General features: G+C 41.4%; 1 protein-coding gene across 5 annotated transcripts in view; it reads left to right on the top strand.

Annotated features, from left to right (window-relative positions):
• The window catches only part of FILIP1 (filamin A interacting protein 1), a 107,217-nt gene that overhangs the window by 934 nt on the left and 86,301 nt on the right, over nt 1–19,982 (top strand). The window contains exon 2 of one of the 5 annotated variants that reach the window (XM_044421618.1): nt 16,988–17,041. The exons of the other annotated variants lie outside the window; for them this stretch is intronic. The gene's annotated coding sequence lies outside the window, so the exon portion shown is untranslated. The remainder of the gene's footprint in view (nt 1–16,987; nt 17,042–19,982) is intronic. 5 annotated transcript variants of the gene reach the window in all.

Below are 19,982 nucleotides of genomic sequence, written 5' to 3'. Positions count from 1 at the left end.
CATTTCACAGGTCTATTTTTGCATGTCTCTAAGTACTTTTGCACACCTGATACATTTTGTTCTGCCCTTTTGACAATTGCCTCACATGGTATCACAAATATCTATCCTATTAAATCACAGTTTGAATGTTTACTTCATGTGAAGAACTCCACAAGTCTGTTCTCTAGGCACTCATAAACAGGATATTTTTGGACATAGCAATGACTGAATTTGTTTTTCTTTAAGCATAAATACATCTTTACAGAGAGCAGACACTTGAACTTTTTCCCCCATGTTTGACAGAAATATTCTAAAAAAGAAACCTAGAAATAATTCTCATTGATAGTCAAACAACTGACAATGTATTGCAAATATATATTTATTTTACATGATTTTGAATAATTTGTCATATTGGATTTTGTACTTTAATCTTGTATTTTCAACTGCCTGGAAACTTGATGATAGTTTGTAAACCTAATATATACACAAGCAATAATGTTTTGCATTGCAGTTTAAAACCGATGGATTTGATAACATAGGCATGTAATCTTGTGTACAATCTATCTTTCTAAAACTAGTTAACAACAGCTTCTACAAATAAAAGCAATGGTAACTCATAGTTAGAAGAAGTATGCAAGATCTGATAAAAAATTGTTGTTTGACATTTACCTAAAATACTTTCTGTTAAAAAGATTTCTGGTATTGCAGGAATGCAGTAGCTGAATCTTGTGTCTTGTTCCCACTCAGTAAGTTTGCTCAGTGGCAGTCCTAGGAAGATGAGAGCGTGTTGATTTGGTTAAGCATTTAAATAAATTTGCTACCTCAGATTTTGATAATAAAGACAACCAATATGAATTACATTCGAGCAGGATTGTGCCCTATTATGGTTGGATTCTTTGGGCTAAGCCCTACTGAACATAGAGGGACATACATATGGCTGCATGGATATTGATGTGTATGCCCCAGTACATGTGCTCTGGATAATGCAACTTGAGTATTTCTGCAAATACCTGTTCTTTTTCAATTGGTTATGCTATCTAGTAGCAAAACAATGGACATAACAAAACAATAATGAAATACATTGATGATAGATGAAACACTAAGAACAAAATAGAGTACCACTTCCAGTATGTTGCTCTTAGAAATTAAAATCCAATGTCAGCTATAGCATTATTCCTTAAGCTGTTCAGCAACACACAGTCCACCGACTCTCTTTGTCGGGCAACTAGTCCTCCCTGTTCCTCTTGGGGATGATGACAGACACCCTTCATTTTCATCTTAATCTACCATTAAAATCTATCAACCATCATTCTCCAATGCAAGGTCAAAATTTGCATGCTTCTAGTGGAATAGTCAAGTATTCTCCATATACATGGGAATCAACCAGTATTGGCTAGTGAAATCAACAGTGAATGATTATGGTGGCAATCTCATTAACTACTAATGAGATTTTAATAGAAGACCCACAAAAATAAACTAGTGACATCTTATCCTCATACAACTAAAAAGCTCCAAAGAAAACAGAGGAAAGTTTGGGTTGTTCTTGAGCAGTTTGGATGCTAAAATTAATTTATTCCATCAGTTTCCTGGAATCATTAAAAACAACCCCAAGAATTTAATGGAAATACCAAGAAAATATGATTTGTGGAGTTAATCTTTCCAATTTGTGATACAGCTAACTTACTTTGTTTCTTCTTCCTATTGCTGATAGCTTAAACTTCGTTAGATTGTTGATGGTTTCATATTTTTTAGGTACCTGCTTTACCAATTTTTTTTTTAAATTAGGAAACTCAAGAATTTTCCAAGAGGACTTGATCAGTAATAAAGAAGTTAACTTCATAATAATCCCTGTACTTTTTTCTTTCCATTCTAAAATGCCCAAGTAGGCTAAAATCATCCATCTGAACAGGTGTCTATAAAGTAACTCTAAGGTTTTCCTATTGAATCTGTGAAATATGTAACATAGGCTGTTCAGCAGCCAGGCTCAGAGGGATCATTAATAGCTTTGGCTGGTTTTTAGAGGTTTGAAACAAGTTAAAGGGGCCCTTGGGAAGTGCTATGACTGTACAAAAAGGCATTATCTTGTCTTCTGGGCTTAAAAATATTATTTGGCATTAACTGGGTCCACCATGAAGATTTCCAATTCATGAAAAGATAGTGCTGCCCTAAACACATCTGTCTTCCATTTCTTTCATCCCTCCTTTGCTACATATTCTGATGACTTTGTGGAAGTCCCCAGAACAGCAGTTCTTCCCAGAATAGGAGGCTAACCAACAAACAGCATGATCCTACAAGCTTTCCTGGCAATAGACAGCTGCCTGTGCTGTTTGGCAGGGAAAAGGGTTGACCACAATTCCACCACTTCGCTGGGAAGATGAAGCACTGTTATTGTTATTATTAGTCACTGTTGTCATAGTTATCTTTCTATGGCATTTCTCAGGGTGATTCTAAAAAAATGGTTTCTGTGTGGGGTCCACTTATGTTTGTGAGCGTCTTGCTTGCAGACTGTAACAATGCTGCCCTGCCTTTCGGTATGCCAATTGCTGCTAGTTCTTTGCGCACAGGATTAGCATGAGTGACACAGAACAAAAATATGAACCACTTCATTTGCTCATGCTCAGCCTTTGTCACCTTTGTGTCTCCATTGCTTCTGTCCACTCGCTAAGGGAAAAATTAGATGTGGCATGAGAGATCCGTTATTAGGATCTTCTATGGGGTTCTCCTTAAGTAAATAAACAGAAAATTTCCTTCACGTCAAGCTTCGAGGAAAGCTTTTCCAAACATAGGGCCCTCCAGGTGTTTTGAACTTCTACTCTTATCAGTTCCAGTCAGTGTGGCCAATAGTTAGGAATGCTGGGAGCTGTAGTCCAAACATCTGGAAGACACCTGGTTGTTCTAGCCTAACCCAGTCTCTGTTTGTTGTTTTTCCTAATGGCAGAAAATAGTATTTTTTAAAAAAAGATCAGCATTAAAAAGAATGATTTCCATCCCCACTACAGTTTTTATGGCTATGATTAATTCAGAACTCTTGCCTATTGTATTATTTTATGATCTGAAAGATTTATACCCCACCTTTCAAAATAATGTTAAAGCAGCTTACCACCCTCCCACCTTATTCCCACTTCATCCTCCTGCCTCTACAGCCCAGTCTTCAGTAACTAGGATCTCAATTTGCTTTCTCTTGATAATTTACCTCAAGCCACTCAGAGGAAGCCAGCCATGGCAAGGATGCCAAAATCACAGCCAGTGTACTGTAGCATATGTGTGTTGGGCTGGGGAGACTGCAGCTCTAGTCCCCACTTGGCCATGAAGCTCACTGTGTGTCTTTGGGCTAGTCATTGGTTCTTAACCAAACCTACCTTACAGGGTTGTTGTGAGGATAAACTGAAGAGAAGAGGACCATGTAAGCTGCCTTGGGCTCCAGGGAAGAAAAGGTGGAATATAATTGTAACAAATAAACAATTCCATCTCAAGGCAAATCCTGCAAAAATGAAAGGGGCAGGTGCTATCCTGGCTTTCTGCATCCTCATCAGTCAGCATAAGAGAGGGCTGTTTAACCAAGAGCCCCCACAGCTGCCAGGGCAGCAGTTCCCCGAATGAAGCCACATTCCAAAAGCTCAGAGAGGAACTGTACCAGTTTCCCTCCCTCCCTCGGCAACTGTTCGCACCTGCTGACAAATGCCTGCCTCCCCATTTTAGGCAGTAAAGCACACTGTGTTGGGCAGAAGGAGGCTGCCAATAACTGGTAACTAACTGTGTGGATTCCTCTCCCTCAGGGCTGCCTTCAAAATGCTTAAGGAGCTGAATCACTTGACATCTTCCTCCTTCCCATCCATTTCCTATTCTGCTTTCCAAAGAAGGAAAACAGACGCTTCTCACCTGTGATCCTGACAGCTGACCCCCCTCTTCTATGCAGTCCCCATTTCCCACTTGGTCACTGACTCTCTGCTTCATATCCCCTCAGCTTTGTGTGTCCTTGATGCTGCTTCAAAGCTTAATGCTGTTCTGAACTGTGTCTAGTTCCAGCTGCTGCTTCCAGTTCTTCCCCCTTCCCACAGAGAAGCAGTTTCTCTCATTCCTGTCCTTGCTCCTAACATATTTGCTTGTACAGAGAGAATGCCTCATCTCCTGGAAGAAGCTTTTTCTTCAGCTGAATAACATATACATGATTCAAACTTTGCTATGATTGCTTAACTGCTATCAGTTAATCTATGGGACTGAATTTCATCATGGCTTATTTGATAGTCTTAAGGGGATTCATGTGCAATAATTATACAATGGACATGAGAGTACAGCCCCAGTGAATTCAGTGGGATGTACTTTTAAATAGACATGGCTGAGATTGTACAGAATATTTCTCTAGATTGGTACCAATCACTTATAAGATCATGGTTATCCTAACCACACATTTGGAATATTACCTATCACCTGGTAAAAACAAAAGGCATTACCTGGTAAAAGCCTCTTCCTTGAGGTTTCCTAAAACCTAATTTGCTATTAGCATACACAATGAAATGAAGTCTTCTAATGTTTGACCTTTTTCTTTACCTCAAAGAAGACTGTTCTGCCTCTGCAATTTTCCAACATGTTATGATCAGCTCTATTTTTTGTATACAGTAGAGCAAAGTTATAGAAAGGTAGTACAAAGTCAATTATGGAAAGGTTGTAGGAGTAGATTTTTATTTTATCAACCACATAAACAGAGCCTAAATTCTAGTCAAAAGCAACTTCATATGAATTCCAAATGCACTTAAATGTTGTACGTGGGCTAAATCTGTTTTAAAAACATAAGGGTTTTGTGGCTACACCCTTCCCTAGTAAACTGGACAAAGAATAAGGAGCCAATAAAAATATGGACCAGTGATAAGGATCACAGGCAAAAAAGATCCCAATTTAAATGTTGGAAAAGGTGGTAAGGGGTGGTTTACTAATTTTTTTTAATGTTAGGTGCCATCAAGTCACCTCTAACTCATTTATTATATTTATATCCTGCCCTTTTCCTTTGGAGGAATTCAAGTTGGCTTACATAATTCTCCTTCTCTGGCAACCCTATGAATGACTGCCCTCTAAAATGTCCTATTCTTGACTGTACTGCTCAGCTCTTGTAAATTCAAGGCTGTGCCTTCCTTTATTTACTGAATTGCCACAAAAACTTTTAAGAGTTTGTCCCTTTCTGTGTTTGGATTATGCACGGAGAAGGGAACTGCCTGCAAACCAGTGTCCTTCAGACTACAGTTCCATCATCACCAGCCAGCAGGGACAGTACCCCATGCTGGCCGGGCATTGTAGCAGGTCAGTTCAAGAGGCAACTGAACAGCCATCCGAGAGGGATGGTTGAACTGGGCATCCTGCACTGAGCAGGGGGTTGGATCCAGTGGCCTTCTGACCCCTTCCAACTTTACTATTCTATGATTCTATGCTAGTAGCTTCATCCACAATAAGGGCATATGAACTTGAGGGTGGTTGATATAGATCATGGGTCCGCAGGCCGGATCCAGCCCACCATGCCCATTTATCCGGCCTGCCATAGATGTTTTAGATTCACCTCGTGTGCATGCTTGCTCACAAAGACATCGTTTTGGACTTGCTTGGAGAAAAGGATCTCTGTGCACGCACGCACCTGCCTTGCCGCGTGTGCACGCATGCGCCTCCCCCACCTGTGCCAGCACGCCTTGGCGGCCCACGCCCATCGCTGGCACCTTTCAACTGGCTCCCTGTTCAAAAAGTTTGAAAACCCCTGATACAGATACTCCAGGTCTGCTTCTCTAAAATGCATATTATTTCTGCATTAAATGGGGGAAAAATTTCCATTGCTGCACTTCACAGTTTTGCAGGCATGTCTCTGAAGGTTTTACAAATTATATTTTTAGAGTTTAGATCTGTGTGTGTGTGTGTGTATGCACGCGCACACTAAAAATACTATAATTTTTCCATAGCTGTTCAGATACTTTTTTTAGAATTTGAATAATGCAGCAGATAACTAAAGAGTGACATGGAGCAGAGAAGGACACTGTATTTACAAAAGCTTTAGAGGGAGTGAAGATTGCCCATGAAGTCTTTATGAAACAAAGTGAACATTTCCATCCCAGCCAGAGCTCTAGCAGTAAAGTGAAGACCAGTCTGATCCCAGTCAGTGGCCAGAGGATATCTTGTCCCAGTCACCCACCCAAACAGAACCAAGACTTGCTCCTCCCTTCCAGAAAGAACACCCAGGAAAATTGTTGGCAGCTCTTGGACTCTCTAGCTAATTCAGGATATCCATGGAATAGTGCAGGAAATTCTATTTTTCCCTGCTTTCCTTTCCTTTTAAGGCAAAAAGGCATCACACAAATATGTATACAATTCTCCAGGGACCTTAATGTTAAGGTGGGAGATTCATGCAATTAAATAATTTCACATTTCAAATAGCTGTCGTGTTCAAAGATCCATCTGAACATGTTAACACAACCTTTAAAAAAAATCCATAGTTAACATTTCCCCTGCATATATATTTTCCTTCAAAAGGAAGAGAGAAAGTATTTTCCTTTGTTTACAAATTTCTGAGAAGTTTCAGAACATGCTTCATGACATAAAACTGGCAGGGGAACATACACATGTGCGCGCATGTGCGCAGAGCACCTTTTCTGGAATGCACAGTAGTCCTGATACTTGGAGCCATAGAATTAGGGCTGTATGGAAGGTGTTTTCCTCAATTTGCCCCTCAGTATGTCAGAGATGAGCTGGATGTAGGGGAAGGGATTTTTTTGCTGAAAAATTAGGACCAATATGATACACAAGAGCTCAACTGCACACCATGGCTTGTGCAGACAGTACTTTGCCCCAACCAACACTGCTTGTTCTACTAGTATGTTTTTACTTTAAGTCCTTTTATTTATTTATTTGGTCATTTTATTTATTTAGTTCTGCCAGCCCTAGGCAGTGCACAAAAACAAAACTTAAATCCATAAAAAATAACAACATCGTATGTTAGAAAATAGAAGCCTTACATGTAAACTAAAGAAAAGCCAGAGTAAAAGCCAGATGCAGGGTAAAGATCTAAAAGCATACTAACTCCATTTTTTTAAATGGAGGGATTAAAAATGCAGGGGCGGTTTGTGAGCTGCCCCGAGGCTTTGTTGCGATGGGGGCGGCATAGAAATGTTTTAAATAAATAAATAAATAAATAAATAAATAGGCATGGGAAATAAAATGGTCATTGTTTGGTGCTGAAAAGGCCTCAATGTAGGTGGCAGCCAGGCCCCTCTGAAGAGGGCATTACATAACTAGGATGCCACCACTGAAAGAAGTAGCATCCGTAGGAGTTACCTGCCTCCAGGGAAGGTCTTCTGAAGTCTAGACAGTTATATATGGAAGGAGGCAATCCTTTAAGGAACCTGGGATCAACCTAATTATTTCCTCATTAAGGATTAATATATTTTTATCCCATTTTTTTCTGCAAGGAACCCAAGGTACCTTACATAATGGACCTCATCCTCCTCTGTATTTTATCTTCACTACAACCCTGTTAGGTAGGCTAGGCTGAGAGTCAATGACTGGCCCAAAGTCAGGGAGCTGCATGTCTGAGTGGGGACTAGAACCTGGTCTACAGAGTCCCAGGCTGGCACTCCACCTGCTGTGCCACACTGGCACTAGTTCTTTCGGGCTTTGTAGATTGATATAATAACTTTGAATTGGGCTGGAAGTTGGAAACGAGTGCTGTTGGAAACCAGTGGCGTAATAGGATCCTATCAGCCTGTCCTGTTAGCAATCTTGCTGCCCAGTTGTGGACCAGCTGATGTTTTTGAACCGTTTCTCCCGTTATCTTAGAAGCCAATAGAAGTCTTATGGCCCAAGAAGGCCTCCCCCATTTTGGTGCTTTCCGGGTGATTTGGATTTCAGTGCCCAGCCACCCCAGCTAGCATGGAGAATGGCCAGGATTCCTCCGAGTTGTAGTTCAAAACATCTGGAGGGCACCACTTCATATCTTGTACTTTATTAGCTGTGCCCATTGTGAAAGCATCTATTTGGAGTGGAGGCAAACACTGAAATCATGGCATAATGCTTGCCTATCATATCGACGGAAGTTGGAGGATTTGTTTATTTGCTTGTGCAATTTGACAGGAAATGACTCTCTGGAATGTATCGAATTAACTGGAAAAATTGAAAGTGCGTTGCTGCAATAGAAGCCCCTTTCTTTCTGCAAGCATAGGACTGATCCCTAAAACTTAACTCTGTGTGTCTGTGTGCGCGCACATTCTTTTTGGCATGACACTGCACATTGCTGAGAAAGGGTGTGTGCTGAAACAAAGTACAGAGAAATAATCTGGAGCGTGAACATTTTCCCTTAAATGGCGACTCTTGCAGTGTAGTTGACATAAATGAGCCAGAAGGGGGTGTGAACGTAGGGGATATAAAAACTGCATGTGTTTCCTTTCTACATTTATAGATTTATTAGATGGGTAGAGTCATCCACTGGACAGCACTGAAGTCGGACAGGGAAATTATTATTATTATTATTATTATTATTATTATTATATCATCAATAATAATGATTTGTTCAAAGGATCAAGAATAAAACAGGAAAGTGAATCCTGCAGAAAGTCGGTAACTGCTTCCATCATAGTTATAATACATATTCTAGAAATTTTTTTCCCCCTGAGGTGACATCTGGGCAGCTGCTTTGCAAACCCATAATATATCTGGGATTTTGTTTTGTTTTTAATCCACAAGTTCCCAGACTATGCTTTACCTTTATTGAACTACGACCTCATAAAACATTATTATAGGGGTTGGTTCAAAGTGGCTGGTTGGCCATGCAGGGACCCCCACCTAAAGGACCATGTAGCTTTCCTTCTGACTGGTTCAAGGGTGCTTGGTTGTGCAAGTGCCTCTCGGCTTTCCTTTGTGCGTGCGTGTGTATGTGATGTGGGCACCATCACCAGCAGAGTCTGTGACTGATGTACTTTAGTTGTGGATGCCTGGCACGAGTCTGCCATGTTTCTGCCATGTTTGTATTTTCTTGTGGTGTCTGTTCTCCTATCCCCTCATGTGTTGAGCAAGTACAGGATACGGTTCCGCAAACTTAGAAGCAGTGTATCTCTCCTCTCCGGCCTAAGTGGAGTCTCCTAAGAATCTTCTTAGTGTCCAGAAGCAGATCAGATTTTGCAGTCTGTAAAATGAGATTATTAATTAGAAGCAGAATTGTAATAATTGGTGGGAGGTATCTAAAGGATGTGCACAGTAAAAGTACCATAGAAGTGATTTGAGGAATCATTAATATCATTAGAAAATGTAAACTGAAATAAACAGCATATCAATGGTATCTCAAAAATAAATAAATAAATAAATAAATAAAAATCACTTGATGGATTTCCAGTTCAAAACATCAAGGTCCAGCCCTTTCTGTACTGTAAAATTCGAGGCACATTTCCGCTTGTCATGTTGACAAAGCAGTAATCTGATTTCTCCACTAAGGAGCCAATTAGATTGGTTGTGCATAATTTTTTTAACCTGCACTTCAGCACAGACAGAAAATTGATTCAGCCATGTCATGTGACTCAGCAATTAGACAATGACCTAATGAAGAAAGCTAAACTCACCCTGTGGTTGCTCAGGAGGTTTTGGGGGGGGTTTTAGGGGCGTGGTGGGTGGAAGAATGCATTCTAGTCTGGAACACATCACTTGTGATTGCCTTTAATATGAAAGTGGAAGAAAAGCATTTTAATTAAATACTTATGCAACCTAATGGAAGTTTTAATTTCAAATGATTGCAGGTACAGGAAATGCAAAAAAGGGAGGGAGGGAGGGAGGGTGGAGGAAGAGGAGGAGGAGTCAAGCCCCTATTTCAGCATTGCTTGTGGAGGCATCCAGGGAATGGTCCTGAATAGGATTTGAATGTCAGTGAGGCTGAAATAAATCAATCTAAAGGACTCTTTGGTTTCTTTCCTTTGAGGGGGTAAATCTTCTCAATGTAGACACAATGTTTGCCTTTCTTAAAAAATGTCCTAGAGAGGCAAATAAAATTATATTCTGAAAGGCCAGTCTGTTTATACAGAAACACCAATTAGTTCTTCAAAGCTCACGAGGATTAGATGTTTCAGGGTGCATTAGCCTAAATGAGAAGCAAATTATCTTTGCTTTGATAAGCCAAGCAGCAAGACCTTAAAAGCCCAGCAAAAGTAGAAACGCTAGTAGCTCTCAGTGAAGAAGTTACCTACTGCAAGCATTTTTGTAATGTCTTACTGAATGTGGGTGGCATTGTGTCCTTGCTTCTACACTGGTCACTGCTGCAATAGTTGCCTTTTTTTCAAGGGAACATGTAAAACAAACAAGTATGTGATCGAAAGCAGTCGGCCGCTGACGTCACCCTTTTAAACTGCTGCCAGCTTGCCTTGTTTATTGATGAGATCTTTCTGAAAATAAGGACTTTCCCACACATAAATGAATCACAAGCGAAGCATGGAGTTAAGTAGCCCGTCTTTCTTCCCATCCGCCACTCTGCTTTCAAACGCACTTAGACTAAAGTAACCTTGTAATAGCCTGGGTTCCAGTAACTGAATGAGATCCTGGCTGACACAAGGTAAGGTCTGAGGTCAAGTTTATGATGATGCTATTTCAGTATGTCAACTTGAGTGTCTAAGGAAATGAAGCAATGGCCATTATTAGGAGATGTGCAGTTACTGTGACAACAAACATATATACACAGGCACAAACACAAACAAACGCACGCACGCACAGCCTCTGTTCGACATCGCTGAGTCTTGTAGGCAGAATCCTCTCTTAAGCCCTTTTGCATCCTGGCAATAGAGCTCACATGGTGTTCCTATTACCTCCTTCATCGTAACTGAATTAGATTGTTTATGTAAGCCATTTCAGAAGGTAGCAATTTCACTGTTGCACTGTTTAAATATCGTATCATAGAATGGTAAGAGTTTGAAGGGGCCTAGAAGGCCATTGGGTCCAACCCCCTGCTGTTGCAGGTCACCAGTTTACGCCATTCCACTCAGGGGGCTGTCCAGTTTCTTTTTAAAATATTTCTAGTGTGGGAGAGCCCACAACCTCTCTAGGCAAGTGGTTCCATTGTCATATTGCTTTGACAGGAAGCTTTTCCTCTGATATCTGAATCTGGGTTGTTGCAGTTTGAGTTGATTATTCCATGTCCTACATTCTGGTATCAGCAAGAAGAGATCTTGACCTCCCTCTTTGTGGCAATCCTTGAAGTGCTTATAGAGGGATATCATGTCTCTTCTCAACGCTGAACATGCCCAATTCTCTCAGCCTCTTGTCATAGGGCAGTGTTTCCAAACCTTGGATCATTTTTGTTGCCCTCCTCTGGAAACTCTAATTTTTCTGTATCTTTCTTAAAACTTGGTGCCCAGAAGTAGACACAGTATTCTAGGTGAGGTCTGACTAGTGTAGAGTATAGGAGAACTACTACTTCTTGTGATTTGGAAGTAATGCTTCTATTAATGCATTCCAAAATAGCATTTGCCCTTTTTGTGGCTGCATCCCACAGTTGGCTCATATTTAGCCTGATGTCCATAGTAACTACAAGGTCTTTTTCCTTTTCAATACTGTTGAGCCATATATCCCCCATCCTGTATTGATGCATTTGGTTTCTTTTTCCTAAGTGGAGGACTTGGCATTTGTCCTATTGAATCTCATTCTGATGCGTTCAGCCCTGTTCAAGTTTATCATGATGGCCCTGCATTTTTAGTCTGTCTTCTAGGGCATTAGCTATTCTACCCAGTTTGGTATGGTCTGCAAATCTGATTATCGTTCCTTGTACTTCCTCATCTAAATCCTTAATAATGATGTTGAAGAGCACTGGGCCTAGGACTGAACCCTGTGGCATCCCGCTAGTTATCTTACTCCAGTTTGAGAAGGTGCTATTGATGAGCCTCTTTGTGTCTGATTTAGCAGCCAGTTTTTGATTCACCTAATTTTTTTTCTATCTCGTCCACTTTTGACTAATTTGCTTATCAGGATGTCATGGGGCACTATGTTGAAAACTTTGCTGAAATTGAGGTAGATTATTTTCACAGTGTTCCTTCTGTGTGTTATTCCATTCAAAAATGGGATTAAATTAGTCCAGCAGGATTTATTTTTGCTAAATTAATCATTTGGTTTTTTAAACAATTTGCTTCAGAATTTTTCCAGGGATTGATGTCTAACTGGTCTGTAGTGGCCCTTCTCCAGTCATCTGGCACTTCTCCTGTTTTCCAGGATTTATCATTGATCATAGACAGAAGATGAAAAATAATAAACATGAGCACTAAGCCTAGCAACAAAATGTTTAGATACAGATTGGACATTTCAAACAGGAGGGTAGCCATACATTTTCCTTTACAGAGGACAGTTTTCTGTTCAGCCCAGTTTAAAGGAAAGGAGGGCAAGCAACAGATGCCCTGGAGTTCTGCATGCACCATTACACCTGGACAGCCAACCCTGCAGGGGCACAGGTCACCTGCCACAACCTTCCCGGCAAAGGTGAGGTGTAATTGTATTTAAATTATACTAATTGGTTCTAAATTTGCTTCTCTATCCATAAATTAGCACCCTCACTGTTCTCAAGCATATCTTACTAACTCCACACATCTTACACTTCCTGCAAGATCTATATTCTGTAATCAACATGTAATCATAGAGGGCTTAGAGAAGATTGAGTCAAACTCTACTCGCACTATAGGATTTTCTGTTCTCACTTCACCCCCACATGCACACACATGCCACAACTCCTGGTTTACACATGCGTGTGCATACACACATGGATGCACCTGCCAAAAGCTGTTCCTGTGGGTTGACAGACCCAGTGGAATGCCATGGGGTTGGACTTTAGCAGGATGGGGAAACGGGGAATTCAGCTGGGCTGCTGTACACAAATGGAAATGCTTCTTTGCTTGCACAAGACATTTATGGATCGGAGTACACCTGCAATCCAGTTCAAATATACTGTAATTACTTACTTTTGCGTAATTAGGTGCATTTAGAGCCTTTAAAAAAGTTTCTCAGTGGGAATTACTTTCAACTAAAGGTGCCTGGGATTGGAAAGTATGGGCAGTATCAAGCAAGGCACGTAGGCCTCCATTGCTTCCCTTCTGCTCATTGATTCTGTTGTGCAACTGGCCCTCGCTTCTTGCCCAGGTATGATTTAGAATTTCTGGGAACTCCGCTGAGCTGTCCTAATTCAGAAATGAGCATTTCCATCTATTGCTGGGCTTCCCAAGAGGAGGAGATGCTTGAATTCCACACAGGAGCCCATGCTCTCGCGTTTACAAGAGCTGAGCAGGACACTTGGAAAGGCTTTCATTCATAGGATCGCCATAAGTTGGAACAACTTTGCAGCAGATAACAAGAAGCAAACAGAGAAGGTGCTCAGTCCGTGTTGCATGAGCAGAGGGCCCCACCTGTACAATGGAATTGGTGGAACCCACTGCTTGTGGAATAACATTGGCAGGGTGGAAGGGAATCAGTAGAAGAGTAAGAACGCTGCTGAATATGGCCCTGTGTCATATAGAGCTCCCAACCTTAGTAAGAAAACTTTTTCATTCAAATCATATTAGCAAGGCCATTGCTATTGGGACAACACATCTGACCTGTTTGATATTTCTGCAGTAGTGATATTATCGCCCAGGTAAAAGAAGCATAGAACAAATGGGCCCCACTTCTTCAAGAGGTTCATTAGAAGCAAACACTTTCCAATCTGTTTTGGAGCTCGGCTTGTTCCATTGCTCTTTGGCAGTACAAAGCAGCTGCTGTTTCTTCCACACTTCTGCTGACAGCTACAGCTGACAGATACATTTCAGCAAACCGCAACATAAACTCTGCCTCCAAATCTGTGCTTTGATTTTAAGTGTTTGATTTGTCACACAATACTCTGGTGGAATACACATGAATCACCTTCCATACTGCAATAATTGACTATATTCAACATTACATGAACAGAAAAGTTACATCCACTAATGAAACGGTAAGCACAACTAGCACAAGCAACCCCTAGCCTGATGGAATTGTGATGAGTTGTGTAATACCTTGTACAATAGCTTGTGAAATGCCTTGTGCAACATCTTGCTCTGCCGCCTGATAAACAGAATTGGACAGACAATACAGTAGGATGCATCCGCTAATGTAAATTAAGTTGCACTACCTTAACCTACCCCGGCACAATAGCAACAGCATTAGCCAGAGTGCCCTTTCCCATGGAAACGGGCATGTCAGTTTACACTGTTCTGCAGGAGTAGTCTGCACTAATGCCATGTAATTTACATTACTGCTTCTGCACCACAGCATACTGCTCAAAGTATTGTACAGGGTACATCTGTATGGATGAAATCAAGATTTCTATAGGTGGTAGAAACTTTACACTAGTGCAAGGGTGGGAGGCAAACGGCCTGCAGACTTCTACAACCCCGCTCCCCCCGTGCTCCCCCACCATCCTGATTTCCTTTGCAAACAAAATGTCATCTGGAGCTGCTGCAGAGTGCCCAAGATGTCAAGAACATACACGAAACTTCTTCAGGAATTCAGCAGCAGGAGCAACACCATCAGACATAAGCCGACAGAGCTATTTTTATCTAATGCCACTAGGAAGTTAGCATCCCAGTCATCAGCACATTGCTTTCATTTCAGTGAGAATGACTTGATTTTAAGCATGATTAAGGTTGTTAGTTTAATCTAAATTAAGTAATTTAAAGCTGTTTGGCTTAATCTTGCTTGCTCCCAAGCTACCTCCCTGAGTAGTCTGGTGACAATTTCCCTGGATTGAATGTGCTACTACTGAAAGCCAAGTTGGTGCATGGCAACATAGCTGCCATTCCAGACTTGATCCTGGGAGAGCGTGGCAGCCCGGCCTGCATCATGAAGACCTGACTGAATGAAACTGAGGAAGTAAAAAGCTCTCCCAGCCTTGTCCACCTTTGTGTTACAGCAGGCAAGGGCTGGCGCATGGGAGGTGGAGCTACAGCGGTCCGTCTTGGTTTTATACCCCTGTCCAAGTGCCCCATCCCACAGCCTTCCAGTTTCATGTGTGTGTACCTGGAGATGGCTGTTTGAGGCAGAAGAGTGATTGTGTGCATATCCTCTACCCTGCTGCCTCACAGTCTCCCTTTCTAAGCTAGCCAAGGTGTTCTTGTGATAGTTGATGGAGTCTTTCTGGCTTGTGCTGAGGAATTTCAACATATATTGTGATTGTTGATGGCATCTTTGTGCCTTGTTGAGAGTGGCTCAGGACTTTCTGGCTTCCATCTCAACCGTGGGTCTGCTCCATTGGGATCTGGCACCACTCATTCAGCAGGCCACACTTCGGATCTGGTTTTTCAGATTTTTCTTTCTGATCACCTCCTGGTTGGGTTCAAATTTGTTGGCACTCTGAATCTCTGCAGGGGCAGAGACTGGTGAAGCCGGTCTATTCTGATATCCCCAACTGGTTTTCTGGTGGCTCTTGGAGATCTCTTGTAAACTCAGTTGGTGATTATTTGGAAACACTGGTTGATCTCTGGAATGGAGAAATAGCTCAAGAGATTGATAAATTGCTCCTGGGCATTCTCTATGGAGACTTCTAGTTTTCCTGGGCACTGCAGATGATAAAGCAAGTAAGATATTGACTAGAGCAACAGCAAATTCAGACTGAGTTCAGTCAACGTGGGCTAGATCTCATTGTTCAAACAATGAACAATGTTTCATTGTCTGCAGCAATAAAGGTGGTGTAGAGATTACACTCACCTGCCATCACTGTGTCTGCACTTAGTGGAGCTTTTTCAGGAGGTCAGAGGCTTATTTCAGTCAGGCCTGCTGTAAGGCATGGGGTGTGGGGGGCATTCGTGGAGAGGCAGAATGCCGGGAACAGAGCACTGGGGCTAGGGGGCATTTGGAGACAAGAATGGGGTGGCAGATCATGGCTGCAGGCAGGGGAAATGCATGGTCCAAATTGCACAGACAGGTAGCAGTGTCCACGAAAATGTCCTAGGAGTCAAGTACTGGGAAGGCAGTCATGTTTGGGGGTAGGTGAGGTTGGGATGGAAAGGGGTGGGTATCTGGGGATGCAGGCTTGCCTGGAAACAGGAACAGGTGCAGGATTGGGCAAGGGCAAGCAGGAACACAGAGGAGCAAGGCAGGAGCAGACTGAAGCCCTCAAGGTCCAACAGGACCAAGGCAGGAGCAAAGTTCAAGGCACGTCAAGGCAGCAGGCCAGAGTACAAGAGAGTCATGGAGACAACATCCATTGCTGGGGCAAGAAGTGGTAGTGCAGAAATACATTTCACTTGGTCTCCAGGGCCTCCAGCTGTGCTGCGTAATTGGCTTTCGGCTCTTCCCTCCCTGTAAGCACCTGCAAAGGTGTCCCCTGGTTCTGCAGATACTTGCAGGGTTAGCCAAGTCCTGGTCGTGACACCCACAAAAGAAAAGCTGGATTACCTACTAGCCTGCTGTGACCAATTGAGCTTCTCAGCTTCAGGAATTTTTGGATGATGCAGTTTATCTAGATCCATTGAAATTTGGTTTTGGACCTGGTTATCAGAAGGTCTTCTTTGATTATCCTGGAGAAGTGTGTCTCTGCTGAACCTCTTGATGCCTTTCAGTAGCATGAACCATGGTAGTCTTCTGGGGCATCTCTCTGAGAGTAGACTGGAAGGCAGTATTATTTATTTTTAACTATTTTATTTAATTTGTAGATAATAAGAAACAGAAAAAAGCAGATGCATCAGAAGAAAAGATTACCAAGGGACACATACTAGGATTAGTTAAATATCTGGGTACAAGAAGTTCCACAAAGAAACAACAGTTGACATTATTTCATCTAAACTTATATCTACAATTTATTTGAGTATAGTATAGGTAGTTATAGGTTATAGCCAAAATGTACCTTTAGTTATAGATAGCCAAATAGGACTTATAATTTCACATGGAATTAAATTAAATTGCTTGTAGATATCCTGAAATCAGATCAGAATTTCCCCCTCTTTCCTCTCTCTCCCCCTCCCCCACTCCCTATCTATTACTCCTTCCCCTTCTCTTCTTCCCCACCATTTTTCAGAACGCAATAATGTCCAAAGGTTCCACATTTTCTCTCAGTTACAAATAAAAAAAGGTAAGCTTTCTAATTGTAACTACATTCATTAACTGCATTTTCTTTTTATAAGTTATTAAAATATTTTAATGTCAATGTAATCATCTTTATTCAAGCTCTATTTTTAGTCACAGTTGTTAAGTAAAAATGCATAATAAGCTTTCCATTTATCTTTAAAATCTTGGCCTGGTGTTCTATTTACATAGTTGGTTAATTTTGCCATCACTGCACACTCAGCTAGCTTGTTTTTTTTTCCAGTCTTCACTGACTGAACAGTCTTCTTCCATTTTTGTTGCAATTATAATCCTGACTGTTGCTATCATATATTTAAATAATACTACCATATTTCTTGGAAGAGTTTCTGGTAGGATACTCAGTAACATATTCTCAGGATTCATTTAGGAAATTAATTTTCAGAATTTTCTGTATTTCTGTATGTATGTCTTTTCAAAACTTTTTAACCTTACTGCACATTCACCACATATGGTAAAGAGTCCCTTCCACTTCTTACATTTCCATAACTTTCCATTATAGTTATTGTTCATTTTTAAAAATATTTTTAGGACTACTACACCAATAAAAGAACATTTATACCAATTCTCACATAATGTTTGGCTAGCTGTAAATTTCATTCCTTTTGTCCATAAAGTTTCGCATTGATTGAAGAATATTTCTTCTCCTAAGTTCTGCATCCCACTTATAATGCATGTTCTAACTTGTTCAGCTTCTGTATCATATTGCAATAATAGTTTGTAGATTCATCCCAGTAAATGGTCTTTTTGCTATGATATCAACTTTTCAAATTTGTCAGATCTCTTATAGTACCTCTTCCTTGTTGAATTTCCCTTCTCAGTCTTGAGACCAGTCGTTCTATCTTTTCCCCTCCTCCTTTAATCTTTGCCAAGGCTTGATCCTTCCTTGGTCCATCATACGTATCTCCAGACTTTACAAGAGCATTGTTTCCCTTGTTTATCACAATATGCCTCTGCTGGAGACATCAGAGGAGATATTGGAGGGCCAATTCTTCTTCTTCAGGTATTCCAGATTCTTTTTAGACCAACTTGCCTGGGCCTGGGCCTTTCTCCTGAACACTGATTGTTTGGAGGCTCCTGGCTTTTGTGTGGTTTTCCCCAGGGTCTTCCTAGAAGTGAGAAGTTTAAACTAAAAATAAGCCAGTATTTTTGGCAGTTTGACCCCAGCCCCCTTTCCCCTTTGCTCCTTCCCACCAGTGGGATGAAGCTTCCAAGAGCTTCTCAGGGTGAATGGGACCTTTGCCAATGCCCACTGTGTGTGTCACCTGGACAGGACTTTACCATATTCACAAATAAGAGCATGCAACAGGGTGTGCAGCCCTTTGGCCTGAGAGCCACCTCTGATTCTGGGTTGGAGGTAGTACACGCACATTCCCACATGTGACCCTGAATGATACAAAGCACTGCTAGCACGGAGGAATGAATGGCCTGTATCAAGACTGTTGGGGGAGAGTTCAGCAATGCCGAGGAGCTGGGTACTGCTGGAGGCCGCAGGAGGGCTTTGGTGGAGCACTCATGGCCCCTGGGTTGCAGGTTCTGTTCCCCTGAGGTACTACACGGAAGCTACAAAGAAATGGCTTGGCTGTAACAACAACAACTTGTAAAGTTTATCTAGAAAGGTAGCCCAGCTTTGGGGACCACATTGAACTGTGACAAACTGGACTGGGATTAAGGTAAAACAAGATTTTGCCTCTCGATTCTTCTCACATGCTTGTGAATGGTATGAATTGTGAACTTTGTAGCAGCTTTGGACTTACTGCTTTTCCCCAGGCCCCTCCCCCTGGCCATCTGCCCATATAGCCCCTAAAGTTAAAACAACATTTTCTGTATATGAGCATGAAAATATCTTTTTTGAGCTTCGTGTGTGGCTGAAAGGGCTAACATTCCAAAACATACAGTATATAACAGCAGTGAAGTGTCAAATAAACACATATTTTAAAATGCTGTCATAAAAATAAAATTACAGGAAGGAAAAACTGTAGCTGTTATGTTATTTTCATACATTTCCAGCATGTTGCCAAAATGAATTCTTTTGCAGGTTAAAAAAAACAGCGCACACGCGCGTGTGTTCGGGGGTGGGGGTGGGGGTCGGTAGGTTCAGGCAGTCTCATGTTTTTGCTTAAGTAGAGCTCCCTACAGGCAATGAACGCCTATGGCTTCCTTTTCCCCCCAATTTAGCCATTAAAACTTGCATAAAGAGAAGGTGATGGACAGCCTTACAGGAGAAAATAGCTTCCATGTCTTAGTAAATTATAATCATAAAATGTTATGACTGAGGTCAAGGTACATAGTCATCTTTCATTTTACACACAGAGAACTTGCAGGCTTTCCTGGTGAGGGTGGTGACATTCTAGCCGAGGGATGTAACTGATTTAAATTCCTGGTGACATTCTATATACGTATTTGCTCCTGAAAAACAAGACACCTTGATGTTTAATTTTAGGAACTGACAAACACTTCTTATTTTCTCCTGGTTCACTTGTTGCTTTTGAGGCTTTAATCATTTATAGGAACAATTGAGAACAATTGATAAGCACCATAGAAAGATCTCCCTAGAGGGGAGATATAACTGGTTTTCTGTAAGATGGAGGCAGGCAGCTTGACACCTTCCACATGTTTTGGACTGAATTTCCATCAGCCACTGAGCAAATGGACACCAACTGTGGAAAATGCATACCAAATCTTCTGGATGGTACCAAACTGCCTTCTGTAGGATCAGGAAGTTGGTCTACTCTTGTGGAGACTTAGGTTCAAATCTTGCCCCAGCCATGAGCTTCTTGAGTGACCGTGGACTTCTCCATGTAATGCATCTCACATGGTTGCAGTGAGAATGAAATGAGGATTTGCCGTCATGAGGTCGTTGGAGGAAACTATTAGGAAATCAATAAATGAATGTGCAAACTGGAGTTGCCATTAGAAATGAATGAATT

Source organism: Varanus komodoensis, unplaced genomic scaffold (genome assembly GCF_004798865.1).
Source record: "Varanus komodoensis strain SLA01 unplaced genomic scaffold, ASM479886v1 scaffold12, whole genome shotgun sequence".
In the NCBI taxonomy this organism is placed as follows: domain Eukaryota; kingdom Metazoa; phylum Chordata; class Lepidosauria; order Squamata; family Varanidae; genus Varanus; species Varanus komodoensis.
The sequence above is the reverse complement of the archived record's forward strand: the minus strand, read 5'-3'. Positions and strand labels throughout refer to the sequence as shown.